At 39.0% G+C, this 12,906-nt stretch overlaps 1 long non-coding RNA gene across 1 annotated transcript; it reads left to right on the top strand.

Annotated features, from left to right (window-relative positions):
- The first annotated feature begins 10,584 nt into the window (after positions 1 to 10,584).
- LOC128600121 (uncharacterized) lies at positions 10,585 to 12,882 on the top strand. Its single transcript, XR_008384518.1, has 4 exons — positions 10,585 to 10,674; positions 10,889 to 11,134; positions 12,196 to 12,241; positions 12,360 to 12,882. It is a non-coding gene; the product is annotated as an uncharacterized LOC128600121 (long non-coding RNA).
- The last annotated feature ends 24 nt before the right edge of the window (positions 12,883 to 12,906 follow it).

Genomic DNA, 12,906 nt, shown 5'->3' with positions numbered 1-12,906 from the left:
TTGTAAATATATATTTTGAGTCATTAAACTGTGTGCCTTGACTGCCTTGGTCCCTCACAAACAGCTTACCCAAATCATAAGTCTGCTATTACCTATTGATTATGTAAACAATCTTGTTTATTTGTTAACAGTAGTGGTTTCACATTAATTATGAAACTGTATATAGTTTCTTAGTACTTCTCTGGGAGGCATGAAATAAAAGTAGTTATTGATTAGTTAATAGTGAGCTACCGCATTCATCTGTGTGCTATTACTTATTGATTCATTAATCAGAGTTTCTAGTTGGTTAATAGAAGTTACTAGAATGTTAATATTGTGTTCTTCATTTCTTCCTGTGTAGTTAATCATTAATGATGGATCTGTATTCTAAAGTGTTACCCCAAACTCTAGCTCAGGTAACGTTTTCCAACACAGTACAACACGCTTATCCAACCTGAAGCACACTGAGTCTCCACCCCCTGGACTTTTCTTTTGAGTCCACCCAGGAAGGAGGAACTGGATTGGGTCTGACTCCACCCTCTGGACTTTTCTTTTGACTCCACCCAGGAAGAAGGAACTGGATTGGGTCTGACTCCACCCCCTGGACTTTTGTTTTGACTCCACCCTGGTAGGAGGAGCTGGATTGGGTCTGACTCCACCCCCTCGATGTTTGGTTCTGCAGGAGGGGTTTATGTCACAACTGGGTAATAATACAAATTCTTCAAGTTTGGGGTTAGAGGTTAGGGTTCGGGTTTATAGGAGCAGTTGGATCAGACCTAGCTCCACCCTCTGGACGTGGATCTGCAATGAGGACTATCTCAGTTGTGAAGTTATTTAAACTTAACAAATAAAGATAGCTAACTTTGCATGTGGTTACAGAGCAGGCGCACTGATGCTGCATAATTAAACAAAGTTTTTTGTTGTTTCTCTTGTTGTTCTGGTATATTACATTTAGTATTTCATTTTCCTACACAGTGAACACCAGAATAGTGCCAAAAAGCCCTGAAACAGAGTTGTCCAGTCTCATCCAGATTGTAAGATTAGACACATCTGCCCAAAAAGCATTACAGTGAAAGCTAATTTCATCTAATGATCTGAAAACTTTGCTGGCGCAGCACTGAGGAGATTGAATATGTCTCAGTGTAAAAATACTGCTCTGCTCTTCTGTGTGTTATTGTTGGAAATGTATAAAATTCACCATGTATAATATAGTGAACTTAAATACCTACTCTCCTCAACTGCTAAGGAAACTCCGGGGATGTGTCGGTTCTTTATTCATGTCATTATTACACAATGTGATTTTATATTTGATAAAATGTTGGAAATGTCATATAGACAATCTACCCTCCCTTGTCTCAAAATAACAATAACAACAACAGCAGCAACAACAATAACAACAACAATCTTTATTAATATAGTCTAGCACATTTTGAATCCAAAATCTCAAAGGGCTTTGCATAGAAATAAGTTAATAAATAAAAATAATATTACTAGTCATGAAATATAAAGTGTAAAATCATATGAAATTTATTTAAAGGAAAATAAAAGGTCTAGTAAACTAAATAAAAGCCAGGCTTAACATGCAAGTCTTTAATCAGGATAGGAAAACACCTATGTGGTATTATCTGTGTGGTAGTAGCTGGTACTACTAATACTAATACTACTAACACTATTCCAGAGTTTCTGAGATACATGTGAAAAACATCATCCAGAAGCTGAGTTGTGAGTGATCCTAGGGACTAACAGCAAGAACAAAATCATATGTAATACACACACGGGGCTTGGGATTTCTATCTTTAGCCCTGAGTGTGGAAGAGTTAAAAAATCAGGACCATATGCAGTATTCACACCTGTACAACAAATAGCAAGTTGAAGTGAGAGAACCTAGACATCATCCAGAAGATGGCGCTAAAATTCTAGATGCCACACACTGTATATATTGTACAGTACGTCCCTGTAGGAGTTTTGTATTGAAACTGAAGTTCTGAAGTCATTTGTAACATCAAAGGTCGTCAAAGGTGTGTTCGCCATTTAATGCTCGTTATTACAAACTTTAGCTCATTTAATTAATTCAAGTCAAACGAAGTCTTTAGGACAGGAGTGCCAATCTCATTTTAGTTACTAGACACTTAGTCTAATATTTAGTGAGCCAGACCAAAAACATTAACAATTCCTCTCATTTATAGGCATTTATCACCTACTGCAATTTACCATTAATTTTCCAAGTTACATACAGGTGCATCTCAAAAAATGTGAATATCGTGGAAAAGTTTGACTTTTTTCCATCATTTAATTAAAAAAGTAGAACTTTCATATATTGTAGATTCGTTACACATGAAGTGAAATATTTCAAGTCAACCACAACCTCACTGTACAGCTCGGCTCAACCACACTCAAGCCAACCAGGACGGCCAGGAACCTTGGGGTGATTCTTGATAACAGCTTGACCTTTACAGACCACATCTCAACAACTACACGGTCCTGTAGGTTCATCCTGTACAACATCAAAAAATCAGACCGTATCTCACCGAACAGGCCACACAGATACTAGTCCAGGCTCTTGTCATCTCAAAACTGGACTACTGCAACTCACTACTCTCGGGCCTCCCAGCCAGCTCCATCAAACCCCTTCAGATGATTCAGAATGCAGCAGCACGCCTCGTCTTCAACCAGCCCAAGAGAACCCTTGTTACACCTCTCTTCATTTCCCTCCACTGGTTTCCTGTAGCTGCCCGCATCAAATTCAAGGCCTTGATGCTCACCTACAAGACTTTGTCTGGTACAGCACCCACCTACCTCAACTCTCTCCTGAAGGCTTACATTCCCTCATGGAATCTGCGATTGATTAGCGACCGACGCTCAGTAGTGCCTACTCAGCGTGGCTCAAGGTCCCTTTCCAGAACCTTCAAACTAACTGTTCCTCAGTGGTGGAATGAACTTCTAACCTCAATCCGGACCACAGAATCTCTCACCATCTTCAATAAACAGCTAAAGACCCACCTCTTCTGTGAACACCTAACCAACCCATAAAAAAAAAGAACCTTACTCTGCGCACTTTGCTTCTTCTGGAACTCAATTAAAGATCTTGTATGGTAACACTACTTGTATTGTTCTCTGCTTAATATCGCATTGTTTGTATTTTCTTATTTGTAAGTCGCTTTGGATAAAAGCGTCTGCTAAATGAATAAATGTAAATGTAAGTCTTTTTTGTGTTTTAATCTTGATGATTACAGCTTATAGCTCAAGGAAATCAAAAACCCAGCATCTTAAAATATTAGAATAAAGAATTTTATAATAAGAGTTTATAAGATGTTGTTGTTGCTAAGTAGTTAAAGTTTAATATTTGACAACTGTTTTTACAAAAGAAACGTTAAATGACCGACAGTAATATCCAGGGATGCAAACGATTACGTGATTCATGTAATGTAGTGTGTTATTGTCAATGTGACGAGACACGAAACATTAACAGAGCCATTTTCAGTATATTAGGCAGAAGATGAATGTGTGCATATTGTGAATGAATGTAATGAACATGGTTAACTGGCTTTACCTGTAGCCTTTCAGTAAATTCACTTATCTAAGAAAATGATTCATAAAACTAAAAGTGGAAGAGTTATCATCCTCAGACTTCAACTAGAAGTCTGGTAAAACGTGTGGATTTGACTCAAGTCTGTTTTTAAGTTGTGGTTAGGACAAAGTCATTTATTAAAATAAAAATATATTATTTGTACATCTAGTTCTTTGACTATTTTTCTTTATTCCTTTAATTCTCTCTCTTTTTTTGGACAATAAACCCCCAAGTGTCTGCAACCATTGTATTTTGATGCGAGTCTGTACGTCCTTGTCTGGTCTGTGCTCAAAAAGTTCAAGGGATAGTTCACCTAAAAATGAAAATTCTGTTATCATTTACTTCCCCTTATGTCATTTCAAAACCAAATACTGTTACTTCTCACAACATAAAATGAGAAGTAGACGACTCTTTTTCCACTCTATTACAGCTCTACTCCATAAAATGGCAGAAGATATGAGCTTTAAAGGTGATAAAATCTATACCCCAAGTGGCCATCTGAGAGCTTTGTGTCGTATGGACAGCTTTAACTGTATGGGCGTGTAAACGTTCTTCAACATTCTCCTTTTGTGTTACACTGAAAACAGCATGCGGGTTTGGAACAACTCAAGGGTGAGGAAATAATTTTGTGTAAGTCATTTTCTCTGGCTAGCTTTATTATGACAATAATGACAAGACAATTGAAGGGAATTCTCTTATATCATGTACTCTCTTATATTATGAACTGCTATTAAGACACCTTAGATACAGGGAATACTGGGTTATAGTTTCTGTGTGTGTGTCTCTGTGCTATCAAATACCTATGATGAATGTATTCACTTAATTACCCCTTTGAATAAGCTGATCAACTGCCATCCTTTATTATAGCTGACACATGTATTTTCTATACCTTGAAAAGACTTATTTTGTAGTATGACTCTGTGTGCTGTGTGCTTTATCTGAAATCTATCTAGAACCTGCACAAGTAGAGAAACCCACCCATGCACTTGTTTATCTATGTGTATAAATACTCCTGTTTTGCATGAATAAGCCGAACATCTCTGTGATCAGCATTTGTGTCAGTGTGTGTTCATTTAGACTCTCCAGGCCTGAACGGTCTGAGGTCAAACACACATAGCACAGAACTAAGAGTTAAGAGAAATAAAAGGCTGTAAGGCTGACGGAGGACTGAAGGATATAATATGAGACTCCTTATCTCTAACAACAATCAAATGATATAAATTTTTTCTTTGGGACAGCAGAAAAAAACAGTACACTGACAGGAACAGGAAAAAAAGTTATACAGTATATACACAGTGGAAGATTTGTAATTCATATTGGGTCTGCTCTACTGTTTGGAACATATTATTCACTATATCTGTGCATAATAAGATGAAAGGCCTGCCTGGGGGTAGAGAGTGAGTAAATCTGAAATATAATAAACCATCTAATCTAACTTGTTTTTATTTTGTAATACACACTGAACTTACTGTAGTTACTTTGGTCCTAAATATAAAGCTCTTACATTGTATATAAAGAATGTATATATATAAATATTTGGGCCTTTATTACATAGAGAACCAAAAAGGACCATTACATTTGTGTGACCCCTCTCCGACGCCACCCCAACGCTCAGGATGTGGTTATAGCCTTGACATGAAACTGTTTACAGCTTCTCACATCTCACTGCTTCTCACTTATAGACCTCGAGGTGCATAAGATCACACTAAACAAGGCTGTGTGCTCTTACCACAGCTCTTTCCTTTACATACAAATAAAATGCATGTATAAAACTTAACAATTCTTTTATATAAATATGCTGATATTATTTAGGTTGGTTTCTTCCAGGAACCTCACATATTTACTATATGCTCACCATATTTTACGTTTATGGCATTTGGCAGACACCGATCCAGAGCAACATACATTAATCTCATTTATACAACTGAGCATTGGAGGGTTAAGGGCCTTGCTCAAGAGCCCAACAGCAGAAGCTTGGCAGTGCTGGTATCTGAACTCACAACCTTCTGATCAGTAGTCCAACATCTTAACCACTAGGCTACCACTGCCCAGATGTTTTGGAGCACAGTTGTTAAGCACAGGTGTTAAGCTAGAATAACCACCCTGTAAAGCCTGCGCTTAAGAGTTTAGGTATTTGGGAAACATTCGGAACATAGAAATATATGAAATATCGAATATATTTTTAAGAAAGCAATTAGACAACTTACATTAGTTAGGAAAGCCGCATTCGTATGAAGTCAAAATAGACATTGAGATTTTTATCACGTAAAAGAGGTATGGCATTTTTATCTGTCAGTATATCTGCCTGCTTTGGAACCTTTGCTGTTTGGATGAGAATAAAAAGTTGACTAAAACTGCAAACGTCAATTAAAAGAAAACAGAAAGTGCTGGCTAGTATATACAATGTTCAGAGCAGAAACTTGTCCTCTCTGCCCTCTGACAAGCGCTACAGAGCATCAAGTATTATGAAATGTTTATCACATCTTATTGTTTGTATTTTAGTAGATTAGTGATATCATATATTATTTGACTGGTCATTTAATACCTACGGAAACATATTGTAACAACTTTTACAGACCAGTTATTAGAGGCTATAAATGATCAGGAAGTGAAGTGAAATCTTGATGGAGTGTACAAGTTAAGAAGTTAAGTCTAGGATGATGGCATAAGTTGTATAGAGCAGTGATGTTCAGCCAAAGGTTCTGGTTTCCTCATGGCTTATCATGACATAAACTACTAAACAACCTGAGAAGGTGCAGTGGAAGTGAAAGGATCCGGCAGGCAACAAAACTGAACAAGAAGTGAAACATAACCTTTTCAGCACTGGCGAGATGTTTCGTGTTCCTGTTCAACAGGTTGTTTTTCTGGTGGTGTAATTTGTCAACCTCCAGAAAATCTGTTATCCTCCCAAACATGTTAGCTTGTAACTTCAGCCATTCTACTGTACTCTATCCAGGCCAACTTGTTAGCTCTAACTTAGTTAGCTGCATAACTAGTTAAACTAACACAACAGTCAGATGTCCACTAGTATTTAGTGGCTGCTGTTTGTTTGGACGAAGCAACCAAGAATCTGTACATGAAAAACTTCAAGTGCCCCAATTATGCTATATAAAAGTGCCTAATTTTGTTTTAGATTTCTTATGCAATAGGTTTACATGCATCCAAGTTCAACAAACACTTTCATTTTCTCATAATTTACATTGTAGCATCACGTTTTTTTTTCTCAGTGTCACAAACGACTCGCTCAAGGATCCGTTCACGCGAAACTCCTCCTTTCAGAGAGCCTCTGCTCTGATTGGTCAGACGCCCCAGTCCGTTGTGATTGGTCTACCACTTACAGCGCGTGTCGGAACAGAAACGCTCATTATCATATCTGAATTTCAGCTCAGTGGGTACGGCCCTGTTTTTAATGAATAATTGTTCAGCAAATCCCACGATTTGATGTGAGATGTGAGAAGCAGTCATCATTGAAATTATGGGAATACAAATGAAAGTTGGAGTTGGACTGCTGTGGTATCATCTTAAAATGAATTCTAACCACTGATGCTTTACATCCTCATCCATTGGAAGGCCATGCAAAGTGGTTTAGCTTTTGCAGCGCAGAAAACAACGTCTTCTAGACGTGAACCTAACTCTTTCAGTAGTGTCGGAGGGCGGGTCGAAGTACATGTTGTTCACGAGGAGCCAATGAAGACCAGAGGCGTATTTTTTTTGGTACAAACCTATGTAAGTTAGTACAGGAAGTAAAGTCTGGAATCACTAACGACTCATTTCGGCTGTTCAGAACCGGTTCTTTCTTTTGGGAGTGGATAACTCCGTTTGTCGTCCGCTATGATTTTTGAAACTTTGCAGACGTTTTACGTCCACAAACTGTGACGTAACACACTACATGAAATGAAACATCTGAAAAAGCATAATAGGGGCACTTTAAAAATTCGAAAAACTCAGTGTAGGCTTTGGTAAGTTTACTGATCTGGAATCAGGCGTGTAACTGAATGTGTGCCACTCTCCTACAGCACCTCCAACAACTTAGCACTGCACTCGTTTGAGCATGTATGAACGGAGTGGACTTCTTCAAGGACATGCTATGTGTACTGAACGTCAGCAATAATACATTGGTGTAAATATATATCATTAGTGTCCATCCATCTCAGCCAGTGCGTGTCAGTGTGCGTTAATAAAGATTGTCCATGGTGAGGAAGTAAAATGGCCAATCACGTTGCGAATATACAAGCACTAAGATAACTATTTATATATGTCTGGGCTTCATCACTTCAGACTTGTTTATTGTAGTGGAACAGGGAGGTGAAACCAGGCATTTCTCAGACATGTCTGTTCATGTTCTTTTATCTTTACTCGGAGTGTATCGTACATTGCACGACAGCAAGGAGTTCTGCAAAATTAAAATGAGGGTTGTCTGAGTAACTTGTTTTTTTTAATCAAATGTTGCCCATTTATGTCCCACTGCTCACTTAAACAAACAAAAAAAAAGGCCTCTGTTTGAAATTGTTCCTGCCAAAAACCGTTTGTGTTGGGGTGTTTGTATAGAGCGTGTTGGCATAGCAACTTGGCTGTGCTAGGGACATTTTGAAACAGCCTGCCAAATCACATTATCCCAGTTAATAAAGAAGACATCACATCAAAAAAGAATAGTATATCATTATATAGATGCTGTGCAAAGTATTTGTAACTACAGTATTTTGTTTTCAATATCAAAAGAATGAAGCCGTTTCCTGCTCTGTTCTCATGCATATCGTCAGTCCAGTGAGTTTCATACAGCTGGGATGCATTACATTTTACTGTAACTAGTCCAAGGACACTCTGCTGCTAAAATGTGGTGGGTGTGCTGCCCTGCTGAGTAGTGTGCTGAAGGACAAGTAACTTACGCATACGTCTAGCAAAGCAAAGAGATATAATAATATAGCAACAACACTGCTCCTATAGCTGTATGTACTTATACATGTAAGCGGAGCTTTTTGCTCTCGATTGGAAATGCGGCAAGATTCCATGAAAATTAGTCAGAGCATTCTCCTTAACTACTGCCCCTGATTTGAATTCAAAGTTTGCAAGCTTCCCTCGAACCCGCTGCAACGTCATTAGAAGCGAGGGAGGGGGGTGCTTACAGTGATTGTTTTCGGTGTAAAGAAGGTTTGCTTTACTGGGGCCCCCAGTCCCTTCTGGTTCCCCTTCAGTCGAACTATGGCATGGACAAGAGCAGCGATGCAAAGCAGAGCTTTTGTTAGAAGTCACAGCTCAGTTTTTGGGTTGCCAAGCAGGATCAAGTCAGAATTCCTTTTGCCTCTGCACCAGGACTGTGTAGAGTTGAACTAAATCTCAAACATGCTGCAGAATATGCTGAAATGCCTTGTTCTCTTCATCCTCCAAACAGGTACGTTAACACAGTCAGCAGTACCCTGAAGTACAATATGATATTTAGTTGAGTTAAATATAATATCTATATTTAGTTTAGAATAACCTTGAGTTTTACAAATGGAAAAATGTGAACAGTGTTTTTTGAACCTAGAATGGACATTCTCTGCATTAGAAATACCTTTTTATGAGTTTATTTATTTATTTATTGATAACGTTTTGTGTGGGAAGTAATCGAACAGAATACAAGTGTACACGCCAACAAATAACACTGGCAAGTGTAGAAATAAAGGTATGCAACAAATAATATATACTGAAGAGTAACATAAAAATGAAGTAAGGGAAGGGCGAGGAAAAATAACTGTGGGAGGGTTTTGTGGGGGTTTTTTTCTTCAGTGAACTAGAATGAGTCTCCTAGCTAACTGTGTCAGAATACTGCTAATTCAGTAAAATGCTGAGTTTCCTCTTAGACCAGTGTACTCTATGGACAACTCTGCATTGTAGAACACTATGGATATATGTGCATATGGTGGAGATATGGACCTGATCCAAAACTGCCTCCCAAGTCTCAAGTGTCTGGCTCTGTGTTTGTACTGAGATCCTGAGAGCAGGTCACACAGAAGCACTCGGAGGTTGATGATTGGAATGTCGAAAATGATCACGTGACCAGTGCAATCTCTCTATCTTTGTCTCTTAAATTCTATTTCTGGAGCCATCAGAGACATAAAATTGGACCCAAAACTTCAAGCCATTTTAACAGTAAAGGATTTCGACATTGGGCTGGGAAGACATAAGACTGAGGTGAGTGAAGAGGGTACATATGAGCCACCTTCTGTTTTGGAGGTTGGTCACGATGCTTTTTTGAGTACCAGAGGAAAATCGAGAACAGCTTTACCTGAGCAGTAATACCCCACCGGAAAAGCAGCTAATTTCAATCAGTCTCTATCTGTATCAGGAGGCCTGCTCATAGACAGTACGTTCCTTAAAAGTATTTAAATCCTGCAGTGCAGTAGATGTCTTATGACAATCTCCCACTGTCCTTAGCGTCAGGTGATGACTGCTCTCTTGAGATTTCTCCCTCGAGAGTAGTGGTGAGGTTTGGAGAACCGGTGTCGGTGAGCTGTGTGGCGTCCCGGCCCGTGCGTGTGTTAGGATGGGAATCAGCCATTGGTGCATCATACACTCAGCGTGACCTCACAGTCCAGTGGCAGGTGGATAGCTTGATTGACTGGATCGAGGAGCCGATCTGCTATGGGGTTTTCTTCACTGCACCCAGACAGTGTGAAGAGAAGCTCAACCTCGTTCTATACAGTATGACAAAACACCTTGAATAGTAATGTGCATGTATTATTGCTTAGGTAACATGACTTTAGATATAAAGATAAAGGTTAAAGTAGTGACCGTATTACTTTTCGATTCGCCAGAAACTCCAGACAGCATCTCCATTAGCTTGGTGAACCACACTGGAGCCATGGTGGAAGGCAGAGAGTACCAGCTGCTGTGTGAGGTACAGAACATCGCGCCAGTGCAGTATCTCACACTGCGGTGGTACCGAGGGCAGACTGAAGTTTACAATAACACGTTCTCTGAGCTGTCACCTACCACCCCAGTCCAAGTGTCTTCTACCCTGTTGATCACTCCAAGCAAGGCAGAAGATGGAGCTCCATACAGTTGTGAGGCAGCATTGGAACTAGGACTGGAAGGACCTCAACCTCCTCCCAGAGTGAAATCAGAGCCTCTCAGCATTAATGTTAACTGTAAGTGCATCCAGGCAGCACTGTCTATGGTTCAGCATCATTGTTTTGTGAAGATTCGATTCAATTCAACTCGGTTTTTATTTGTATAGAGCTTTTAACAATGCACATTGTCCCAAAGCAGCTTTACAGAAATATATAAGTTCAGGATATAGCTTTTAAATGTTTGAATTTATCCCTAATGAGCATGTAGATGTTCATGATTATTTTCCCTCAGACCCTCCTGACTCATTCGACCCTCAGCAGGAGGTCGTCGAGCTCAATGATGGTGATAAGATCACGCTTAATTGCTCAGTAGGAGGAAATCCTCCACCTCTGTACACCTGGAGCTCACTGCACCTGCAGGAGAGTGACGATAATCAGCCGCTTTTCACAGCTTCTTCCTCAGGCACTTACACCTGTACTGCGTACAATTTACTGGGCAAATCAAGCAAGCAGTTCATCGTCAAGCTCAAATCCAAAGGTAAGACTTTATGAGACTCTGGATGGGCAGTATTTAAACACATGGCATGGTCAACTACAACAGACTGGGAATAAGTCCTTAAAGAAAAAATAAATCTGGGACATTAAGGAGTGCAGTTAAGACATTTTCATTTTCACAATTTTTAGTTGAAAGTGCTGAAATTATAAGATGCATATACATGTGATGTCACTGAATGATGTGTCAAAGGTTTGTTTTGGGGTTTTTTTTAGCTACACTGATTTTATTTTTCTAAAATGTATAAAAGTAGCAACTGTTGAGAAAATCTTGAAATAATTAGATGATAAACGGTATGGATAATGTGAATGCTATATACATTCACTGAGCACTTTATTTGGAACACCTGTAGAAATACTCATTCATCTAATCAGCCAATCATGTTGCAATGTAGCCAGTGTATAAAAGTAGGTCATGAATGAATCCATGGACCCAACCTGCCTTGTGTCAACAGTCCAGGCTGGTGGAGGTGGTGGGAATGTTTTCTTGACACATGTTGGGTCCGTTAATACCAATCAATCAATCAATATTATTTCCATCTTATAACGGCTACGTCCAGCATGATAAGATTCATGAACATGCCGATGAGTTCAGTGTTCTTCAGTGGCCTTCCCAGTCACCGGATCTGAATCCTGTAGATCACCTTCGGGATGTGGTAGAACGGGAGATTCACAGCATGAAAGTGCTCCTGAGAAATCTGCAGGAACTGCGTGATGCAATCACGTCAACATGGAGCAGGATCTCAAAGGAACGTTTCTGACATCTTGTAGAATCCATAACACGAAGAATTGAAGCTGTTTTAAGAGCAAAGGAAGGCGCTACCTGGTATTAATATACTGTTCCTAATAAAGTGCTCAGTGAGTGTATTATGGAGAGAGACAACAGTACAGCTTGACCCTAATACTTACAGTGTATGACTTCTTTGGAGCATGTGGTGATGAAGGACTATTCACCTTTACAGCAAGGACACAAACATTAAAACGATTCTGAATGGGTTTCTAGTCAAATTAAGGACATTAAGATTAATGTGTCTTTTCTTTTTGCAGGTGTTTAGAGTCTTCCTGGTGTTTAAACTGGATGGATTTACAGATGGTATGTATATCTCTCCATTTATATCCATCTTCAAACTTTTACAGTACAGAAATCAACAGTAGTTACACTGTGTTGTATTCTCAGCTGTCCTTGCTCTACTGACTCGTTGCTCTTTCAGGTGTGGAGACCTCACGAAGACGTCCAAACACACCAGAGCGCGGCAATGAATTTTTTTTTTTTTTTTTACCTATACATTTTCCCTGTAATTATCACACACATGAATATTTCTAACATTGTGTATAATGTCTATGATAGTCGATTTAATGTCTCAGCTTGTTTAACATTTTTCAACGTATTTGTAAAATAAAATGAGCACATAGACCCCTGGGGTTTTTTTAAAATCCATTTTATCTGGTAGATCTACATACGGGTTCACATTGTTTGCAGGGGAGCTGGTATGAATTTTGGACCGTTTTCCTTCTCCTGGACATGTTTTGTTCCCTAGGGCTCACTTGGATGCTTCTTCACTCAGGGCCACCCTTGAGAAATTCTACTTCAAAGTATAGACTCTGTGTCAAAATCCAGCAAAACGCTGTACTCAAGTGAAAGTAAATAAAGTTACTTTAAAATGTACTCAAAGTACTAAAAAGTGAAAAGTAAATGGTTTTTAATTGACGGAATTAAGTTGTGGCATGTTTTTAATGGGAAAAGTAACTTTGATAACT

Source organism: Ictalurus furcatus, chromosome 24 (assembly GCF_023375685.1).
Source record: "Ictalurus furcatus strain D&B chromosome 24, Billie_1.0, whole genome shotgun sequence".
Classification (NCBI taxonomy): domain Eukaryota; kingdom Metazoa; phylum Chordata; class Actinopteri; order Siluriformes; family Ictaluridae; genus Ictalurus; species Ictalurus furcatus.
This window is presented reverse-complemented; position numbering and strand designations above follow the sequence as displayed.